The sequence below is a fragment of the Macaca fascicularis genome, chromosome 20, assembly GCF_037993035.2.
Source record: "Macaca fascicularis isolate 582-1 chromosome 20, T2T-MFA8v1.1".
Taxonomy (NCBI): domain Eukaryota; kingdom Metazoa; phylum Chordata; class Mammalia; order Primates; family Cercopithecidae; genus Macaca; species Macaca fascicularis.
Genome location: NC_088394.1, coordinates 72742593 through 72753126, shown reverse-complemented (window position 1 = coordinate 72753126; position 10534 = coordinate 72742593). Strand labels below are relative to the sequence as shown.

The 10534-nt window shown below is 38.1% G+C and overlaps 1 long non-coding RNA gene across 1 annotated transcript in view; it reads right to left on the bottom strand.

The window, feature by feature from the left end:
- Nucleotides 1-856: 856 nt before the first annotated feature.
- LOC141409342 (uncharacterized) overlaps nt 857-10534 on the bottom strand; it is a 71646-nt gene continuing 61968 nt past the window's right edge. Inside the window, exon 2 of the long non-coding RNA XR_012429508.1 lies at nt 857-2562. This is a non-coding gene — a long non-coding RNA (uncharacterized lncRNA). The remainder of the gene's footprint in view (nt 2563-10534) is intronic.

Genomic DNA, 10534 nt, shown 5'->3' with positions numbered 1-10534 from the left:
TTACAATAGACCGATGCCTGCTCCCATGTATTTTGATTTTATAAATTTCTACATTTTAGTTTAGTTTTTGTTTTCATTGTGTGTACATAACAAACTGAATTTGCTAAACTGACAATTAAAATAGCTTACATCTGAATTATTTTGGACACTCTGTGCTCACTATCAAGTCATCTATTAATAATGGCAGTTTTATTTCTTCATTTCCTAAGCTTGCCTTACTGTGCTGCTTAGGACTTCCAGTAAAATGTCAGAGAAAATTGGTGATGGCAGGCTTCCTTGTGTTATTCCTAATCTCAAGGGAAAGCTTTCAATATTTCACAACGAAATGCAAGGTTTGCTGAAAGATTTTTACAGATATTCTCTATCAGATTAATGAAGTTCCCTTTTATTCCAAGTTTGCTAAGAAAGTTTTCATTAACAAAGGCTGAATTTTCTAAATTGATTTTTCTGCATCAATGGTGACGCTTTTATTAATTTCTTCATTATTCTGTTAATGGGATAAATTAAATTGATTTTCTTTTTTTAATTTTATCAACGTATAACATACATGCAGAAAAGTACAAAAATCTTAAGTATATAACTTAGCAAATTTTGACAAACAAATCTAGACTGACAAAACAGCCATTGCCAGGACACCTTCCAATATAGAGACTGGGTAACCAGCATATTGATGATGACTTCTTTTTGTTATTGTTTGTTTTTTGTTTTTTTGAGATGGAGTCTCACTCTGTTACCCAGGCTGGAGCGCAGCAGTGTGATTTTGGCTCACTACAGCCTCTGCCTCCTGGGTTCAAGCGATTCTCATGCTTCAGCCTCCCCAGCAGCTGGGACAATAGGTGCACACCACCATGCCAGGTTTTGTTTTTTTTTTAAGTAGAGTTGGGGTTTAACCATTTCGGTTGGGCTGGTCTTGAACTCCTGACCTCAAGTGATCTGCCCGCCTCAGCCTCCCAAAGTGCTGGGATTACAGGCATGAGCCACTGTGCCCGGCCACCAGTACATTGACTTCTAATGCCTTATATCAAGTTTGCCTTATTTTGGGGAGAGGAGTATCTGGTTTTATTCATTCAACAGGTTTTTGTGACTCATCCTTGTTATAGCAAGCAAGAAGTTGCAGTTTGTTTATGCTCACTACTGGATACAATTCCATTGAATGAGTATGTGATAAGTTATTTACTCATTCGACAGCTTTTGGTTTACTTATGTATTTGTTATTATGATTTCTTCTTTTTAAGATTCACACACATTATGTACACACACACTATGTATACACACACTACCCCTAAGATTGAAATTTCTTGGTCAGAGACTGTAGATATACTCAACTTTAGTAGATACTTTCTAACAGTTTCCCAAAGTGATTGAAACAATTTACATAGTCACCAACAGTGTATGAGAGTTCACAGTAGATTCTCACTAAATAGGTGTTATGATTATTAGTAAAGAGTATCCTTCCTCCTGTAGAGGTGACAGAGGGCAGTGAAAAGTAGTAGGGTTGGCCACAGGTCTCAGAGTTAGTTAGGTAGTGTCTGGTACTTATATTTTCCTTCCATGTTGAGTGTATTACCTTGCCACAAGCAGCTACCAAGTAAGCATCAATTGAAAGGAAAGGTATTAGTAAAGATCAGCTTCATGACATCTGGCTTTTGGAGTGAGCAGGTGTATACGCAGCATATTGGTGAACTTGGGAAGCCTGTAAGCATCCTCATAGGTATGAATCATGGGAGAAAAATAAAGAAGAGTATACAGATATATTATGGAGGAACCTTCAAAATATGCTTCCTACCTTGGTTTTTTTCTGAGGGCTGTTTGTGATGAAATACTCACTGCTGATTATTCCATATATTTTTCTTATCATAGAATATTGTTTTAAAATGAATTGTTTGGGGCTGGGGGGCAACCTTAGAAGGATAAGTGGGAGGTCCAGTATGCAGGAATTCACATCTTCCACTCTTTCTTCTACCCACCACTACTCAACACAATCTGCCAGGATATTCTCCCCCATTTCAATGGACTACCATTGACAATTTTATTTGACAGTTTTGCGTTGCTAAAAAAGATAAAGAAATCATTGATATAGTAGTATTTTTCCTGATTAATATTCAGTTCTCTATGTCCTGTCTCCACTACATGTTGACCATTTTTAGTTTTTCTTTTCAATTGTCATATAATAACACAGGAGTATGTTTTTCTTGGCACAAGGGTCATTCTGACAATTGTTTTAGAGTCACAGCAGGCCTTTGCTTTGCTTATACTTTCTGTCAACGCATATCTATTCCCCCAGTCTTTCAGTGAGACCTGGCTGTGCGATATTTTTCCTATTTCTCGTATCCACCATTTTTTGCACCATCTTTATGTGAAGTGCTCACCGCATTAGTCAAAGCTCCGTTTTGAGGATTTACACTGTTCTTGTTTCAGAATGGCAACCTCTGACAATGGTTCACCATGTTTTATGGTAGAGAGTTCCTTCGGGGAGCGAGAGGCTTCAGGTCAGGCGGAGCTTGCAGTGAGCTGAGATCACGCCATAGAACACCAGCCTGGGCAACAAGAGCGAAACTCTGCCTTAAAAAAAAAAAAAAAAAAAAAAAAAAAAAAAAAAATTATTATTTTCCTACTTAACCCTTCTTGTTTTAGCATCTTTCCTGAGCCAAGCAGAGGACACACCCTCTCAACATCATTAAGAATCTACCTCTCTTTATGGCAGAAGGGGAGGAAGACAGGTGTTGTTGGCAATTCAAGTGGTGGTCCTGGGAATCATGGAATCCCTTAGATGAATGCCACTGCATTTAAAAGTTAAAACATCTTTTCAAATCATCAGGTATCTGTTTTCTCATGGGACAGTGTGGTATTTGCACGATCTTTCTGGGAGAGAAACTGATAAAATCCACACATGTAGTATTTGCAGAATAAGATTGCTTTGCTATTAACATGCTGTAAAGTGAGCCCCCATGGTATACAGGTCTGTGTTCTTTATCTCTGGGGAATCTGCCACCTGGCCATGAAAGTATTGTTGGTGCCACAGTTTTAGAACTTTCTCTGCAGTGGTGGTAGTGAGGTGCGTGCAGGGTTATCAAAGTGAGTTGTAGGTATAGCTGTGACGCAGGAGTGGTGCAGTTGTCTGCTAGATGAGTGCCACAGCAAGGGTGGCCAAAGCACTGTTCGGCTATAGCAGAAACCAAATCTTTCTCTCCCCCATTTCCTTCCCTCACTGCATTCAGAACAACACCTGGAATCAGTTTCAAAATTTCAACTTTCAATTGTTTTCTAATTTTGTGGTGGGTAGGTAATAAGGTTTTTTAAAAATCTCAAAGGATCTTCACTTCTTTTACTTAGCATATTTCCTTCTTGCAGGGTTATACATGGACCCAAGGACCCTCAAATATTTAAAAAATACATTTCCCTTTGAGTTTCTTAAATCATAGTTTTCATCTGATGGAGCTGTTTAAATCTTCACTCTGCCAACTCCTTAAAAATACAGGAGTCCTCCCTTTTCCACAGCTTCACTTTCCACAGTTTCTGTTACCCACACTCAACTGCAGTCTGAACATATTTAATGGAAAATTCCAGAAATACACAATTCATTTTTACAGGGTGCACCATGCTGAGTAGTGTGATGAAATCTCATGCTGTTCTGCACCGTCCACCTGGGATGTAAATCATTCCTTTGCCTGGCATATCCATACCACCCACCAGTTGGTAACTTAGCAGTCCTCTGGTTACCAGGTTGACTGTCCTGGTATCACAGTGCTTCTGTTCAAGTCACTCTTATTTTACTTAGTAATGGCTTCAAAAGGCAAGAGTAGTGATGCAGGCAGTTCAAGTATGCCAAAGAAAAGTCCTAATGTGCATCCTTTAAGTGAAAAGCTGAAAGTTTCCTCACTTAATCAGGCGAAATAAAATCACACACTGAGGCTGCTGAGATCTACAGTAAGAATAAATCTTCTATCTGTGAAATTGCAAAGGAAAAAGAAGTCACATAACTATCACTATGGCCTGTGCTTTCAACATCCATCATTGATTAATTCAGCAGAGCTTCAAAATTAAAACAAATAGACATTAATTAAAAATGACTCAATGATTTAAAAATATATGACTTGCCGTTTCAACTATCTAAAATTAACATCTAGGCCATTACACTCGGGAAGCAATTACGAATGTTTGAGCGTGGAGTCCACACAGAGGCAGCATGGATTTATTTTTAAATCAGCTTAATTGTTGCCAATAAAACAAAGTGAGGGGAGAAGACATTTATCTTCCACGCACAGAGTAACTCTAGTGTTAGAGTGTGCTACTCTTCATGAAGCAAACAATTCCAGCTTCTTATCACTTCCAGAGAAACTACCCAACTCCCCTACAGAACTAGCATAGCCAGAGTCAAAACAGCTGATGGTGTTGTCCTAGTGATATCATCATCCGATTGGTCTGGGCAAACTCCATTATGGGAAATGGAGGGAAATGGAGAAATTTCAGTTATTGAGAAAAAGCATAAGGAAATGGACATATTTAACAGTGTTGAAGGTATTTCCAGGCTCGTCTTTGTCTCCAGATCCCGTTTGTTCTGTTTATGTATTATTATAGAAGCTGGAGGACATGGAAACCGGGAATTTAATTTGCTTCATATAATACGGTCCTGTAAAGAATTTATAAAAACTTTAAATTCAGTATTTTTTATGTAAAACAGAATGTGGAAATAGAAGCCGGTAGGGGAAGCAAAAGAAATAAAACTCAGATGATGGAAAATAACAAGCTAGGAGTCAAAAGGAGAGAAGAGAGAATAAAAAGATGATTCACAGAAGAAGATGGAGTAACATTTAAACTTAATCATGAAAAATCAAATACATTCAAATTAGCATACTATTCATAATTTTACTAACATTTATTTAGAGCTTAGCTAATACCTAACACCATTCTGTGACTTCCTATGGATTCATTCAGTGAGTACCAACTATGGCCCTCTGAGGTAACTGCGGTTATTATTCTTATTGCCAATATTTTATAAAGGTAGGTAATACACCTGGTTGGAGAGAGCATGGTGCATTTGTAATTGATAATGGAAAGTAGAACAAATATTTTGGAAAGTATTTTCTAATAGGCCCAGAGGAACTTAAGAATGATTGACCCACTAATTTCCAATTAAATCAACTCACCTAAGGAAGCAATCTTGTATATAATAAAGTTTCCATAATTTGAAAATGTTTAAATTAGCACACCGTAACTGCAAGTCAGAATGTTATGCATGCTTGAAAAAAATCATGGCATTTAAGAACAGTGCAAAGTTGTGAAAATGAGTGCAGTGGGATAACTGAAAATGGGAAATGCATATAATTATAGAAAAAAAGGCAGAAAAGAAATACAGCAGGGTATTTTTTCCCAGATAGTTAAATATAGTGAATTTTAAGCCTTTCAGAACTGTTTCATTTTCTACAATTAAAGAAAAGTCAGGTGGTGTAGACTGAATGCCTGAGTGGCCTCTAATGGTCATAATTCCCCTCACCAAACCTTTCCCTAATTCTGTCCCATGCTTATTCAGGACATACGTAACTTGCTTTAGCCAATAGATCACCAGCAGTTTGAAAGCAAGCAGCAGTATCAAAAATGTTAGCGCATTTCTGTGCTCTTCTATGTTTATCTGGATTCACCATGAGAATACTCCATGATAGAGAGGTGTCAAAGAAATGTGGAGTGTTCCTTCATCCCAGCGAAGGCCATCCTAGATCCGCTAGCTTCTGGCCCACAATGCAGCTAACAGACACCAGACACATGAGCAAACTCATCAGGCAAGCCTGGCTCAGATCAGCAGAACTGCCAGCTGACTCCTAGCCACATGGAAATTAACAAATGACTGCTGTTTATGCCACTAAGACAACGTAGGGTCTTTGGTTACCTAGAAAGAAGTAAATATAGGAAGAAATTGCGTTTCAGTGCTTTACTGAGTAGGAAATGCAGGTTTAGAAGCATTCCTCAACAAATACATATACAAGATATTTCATTATTAATATTAAAAAAAAACTCTCCCTATATATGTTGCAAGGTAATCTGGCTTTGAATCCTCTATTAATTGGCTACCTCTACTATCTTTTTCCAACCACTGTATTTATGATTTGATTTTTTCAAGGCATCCTCAGCTTTCTCTAATAACCTGGGCTGAATATTATCTAGTGAGCTTCATGAAATTCTCCTTGCTCCCCAAACTCTTAAAATTCATGAGAGCTGATTCTACTTAGCCTTTTGCCCTGCTTGCTACTATGTGTTTTGAGCTGCCTTTGTTTACTTTTCATCTGAAGAGCAGTGGGACTTTGGCCACACAGACTCTGGCTATTTCTTCTCTAACTTGAGCCATCACTCTGTGACCCACTGTCACACTCCAGTGAGCTGTGATCTGCACTTCAGGCAAATCTTGTTCCCATAACTGACATTCTCCTTGACCCCCCGGTTACTGCTTCTGCCCATCTGTATGCCTTTCCACCCTCCCTGGGTCTCCAGCTCCATTCTACCCTCTCTCATGCTAGTCCCTCAAGGGCCCTCACTCTGGTTTCTGCCTCACGTTCTTTACTTCTATTTCACTTTCACAGTCTTGGTCAACCACCCACTCCAATATTCCATACCACACCACGCATTTATCTGCCACACACTTACAAAGTATTCATGAGATAGGCAGTGTTTTATGGGCTTTGTGTATCAGCCTGAATAGTGAATATTTCCTGATCCAAAAAAAAAAAAAAAAAAAAAAAACCACACAGCAAAAGTCCAAACCTCTGATTTGAGCAGAAATAGAGGCATAAGCACATAGTTTGGAAGCAATATATTGGTCAAATATATTGCTGGTCAAATCAAAGACATTTATAAAATTCTCCTTTCGTCTTTTGTCTCTATTTTTCACCCTTCCCTTCACATTGACCGTGTATATGTGTGTGTGTGTGTGTGTGTGTGTGTGTTTGTGGTGGGAGGCTACTCTGATTGCAAGACAGAGAACCAATTTTCATGTTGCATTTTGTAGTGTGAGAAGCTACCCGGTCTTGGGCTGAGACCGATGTGCCGGTTGAAGCAAGGTCATTTACAGAGGTGGCGGCAATGAGAAGCATACATCATGAAGCCTAATCAGCTATGGCAATAATTAATCATTGCCCAGTTACATGAAGAGAGAATGGGGTCAGCAAGGACATCTAGGTGTGTTGAAGGAAGCATACTGGTGGTATTTTTTTTTTTTTTTTTTTTACTGAGGAGTAGAGCAACAATGATCCATCCTCCTGGCTCTGCCATCTCAGTTTCCATAAGCTAGCTTGTGCTGCTTGCTGTATGAGCTATTTCTTTTAAGATAGGTCAATTTGCATCTACTTTGAGGGAAAAATTGCCCAAGTCAAATAAATTCCCTCAAAGGCACTCTTCAGAGCAAGCCCATTAGGTGCCCTGGGTCTAAGGGTGAATAAAGCTCATTATGACCTTTCAAAAATTCACTTTTATAGTTGAATAACTGTGGTTCTTACCACTTCATCAAGAAGCAGGGAATTTCCAAATGGTCCAGATTGTTCCCTTTAGATCAATTAACTCAATGGATTATGTACATGTGTGCATGCAGACACATCCTAAGCCAAATTGACTTCGTGAGAGTGTGGTTTGGCCTTATCCCACAGAATTTTATTTGACTGTGGATAGATGAATGCTTTCATATGGACTTTGGTGCTTGGTGTATCCCCAGTGCTTTGGAAAAATGTTGGAAAGTATCTCACTGTGCACAACTATTGCTTCTTGTAATACTTAACATAGTATCCTTCTTGCCCACAGTTCTCAAAAGTTAGTTATTAAATTAAGTGAGAAATAGAAATGTCACATATAATCATCTTAGGTGAGCAGATGCACAAATTAAGATAACTTTAAAATATATGCACGATAGTTGTATAAACAGGATATACTGCTCTAGTTCTCCAAGGGCAGTCTCCAGGTAGTAGCATCGGAATTACCAAGGAACTTGTGAAAAAAGCACATTCCCAGTTCCCAGTCCTACCCACAGAACCAAAAGCCCTGGGAGCAGGGCCCCACAAACTGGTTTTACAAGCTCTTCTGTATGCACACTCAAGTTTGAATCTCCCTAATTTGAGTGATTAGAATCTCTTTCCAACACAGTTGCAAAATTATTTCCTCTAATATTAAGTTTCTTTACTTTTCCAAACAAATGAAGAATGTGTAATTGACTAAAACTGTATTAAAAATGTAAAAAAAAAAATAGTCCCAATTCCTCAGAAAAATCATGTGATTATCTCGATAGGCACAGTAAGGCCTTTGATAAAATTTAAAAGCCCTTCATATTAAAAACCCTCAATAAGCTAGGCATTGAGGGAACATGCTTCAAAATAAGAGCCATCTATTACAAACCCACAGCCAACATCATACTGAATGGGCAAAAACTGGAATCATTCTCCTTCAAAACTGGTACAAGACAAGGGTGCCCTCTATCACCACTCCTATTCAGTATCATATTGGAAGTCAGGGTCAAAGCAATCAGTCAAGAGAAAGAAAGAAAAGGCCTCCAAATAGGAAGAGAGAAAGCCAAACTCTCCCTATTTGCAGATGATATGATTCTGTATCTAGAAAACCCCACAGTCCTGGCCCAAAAGCTCCTTATGCTAATAAACAACTTCAGCAAAGTTTCAGAATGCAAAATTGATGTACAAAAATCACTAGCATTCCTATACACCAACAACAGCCAAGCTGAGAGCCCAATCAGGAACACAATCTCATTCACAATTGCCATAAAAATAAAATACCTAGGAATACAGATAACCCAAGGGTGAAGGATCTCTACAATGAGAATTATGAAACACTGCTCAAAGAAAAAAGATGACACAAATGGAAAAACATTCCACATTCATGGAAATAATATCATTAAAATGGCCATACTGCCCTAAGCAATTTACAGATTCAATGCTATTCCTATCAAACTACCAATAACATTCTTCACAGAACCAGAAAAAACTATTTTAAAATTCATATGGAACCAGAACACAGCCCCCAAAGCCAAAGCAATCCTAAGCAAAAAGAAAAAAGCTGGAGGCATCATGTTACCCAACTCTAAACTACTATACAACAGGGCTACAGTAACCAAAACTATATGCTACTGGGACAAAAACACAAACATAGACCAATGGAACAGAATAGAGAGCCTCAAAACAAAGCCATGCAACTGTGACCATCTGATCTTCAACAAAGCTGACAAAAACAAGCGATGGGGAAATGATTCCCTATTCAACAAATGGTCCTGGGATAACTGGCTACCCATATTCAGAAGATAAGATCCTTTTCCTTACACCATATACAAAATCAACTCAAGATGAATTAACAACTTAACTGTGAAAACTAAAACTATAAATCCTAGATGATAACCTAGGAAATATCATTCTGGACACAGGAACCAGCAAAGATTTCATGATGAAGGTGCCAAAAGCAACTTCAACAAAAGCAAGAATGGGCAAATGGAATCGAATTAAACTTAAAAGCTTCTATACAGCAAAAGAAACTACCAACAGAACAAACAACCTATAGAATAGGAGAAAATATTTTCAAACTATGCATCTGACAAAGGTCTAATATCCAGAAATCTATAAGGAACTTTAACAAATTTACAAGCAAAAAACAAACGACCCCATAAAAAAGTGGGCAACAGACAAACAGGCACTTTTCAAAAGACATACATGCGTCCAACAAGCATATGAAAAAATGCTCTATATTACTGATAATTAGAGAAACGCAAATCAAAACCTCAGTGAGATACCATATACACCTGTCAGAATAGGTGGTATTAAAAAAAAACATAATAGATAATGGTGAGGTTGCAGAGAAAGGGGAATGCTTATACACTGCTGGTGGGAGGGCAAATTAGTTTGGCCATTGTGAAAGCAGTGTGGTGATTCCATGAAGAACTAAAAACAGTTATTATTCAACCCAACAAATTCATTATCAGGTATATACCCAAAGGAATATAAATCATTCTACCATAAAGATATATGCATGTGTATATTCATTGCAGCACTATTCACAATAGCAAAGATATGGAATCAACCTAAATGCCCATCAGCGGTACACTAGATTTTTTAAAAATGTGGTGCATTTACATCATGGAATACTACGCAGCCATAAAAAGAATGTGATAATGTGCTTTGCAGCAGCGTGGATGGAACTGGAGACCATTATCCTTAGCAAACTAATGCAGGAACAGAAAACCAAATACCACATGTCGTCACTTATAAATGGGTGTTAAATGCTGAAAACACATGGACACATAGAGGGGAATAATATACACCAGGGCCTACGATAGGGTGGAAGGTGAAAGGAGGGTAAGCATCAGAGAAAATACCTGTTGAGTACTATGCTTTGTACCTGGGTGATGAAATAATCTGTACAACAAACGCCTGTGACAGAAATTCATGTATATAACAAGCCTTTAGGGGGGAGAAAGCTTACAGATATTTTTAAAAATTGTCCCAATTTCCAAATCCCATTATCCGTAACTTATTTAAGTATATGAAGGTGTTTAACAGCT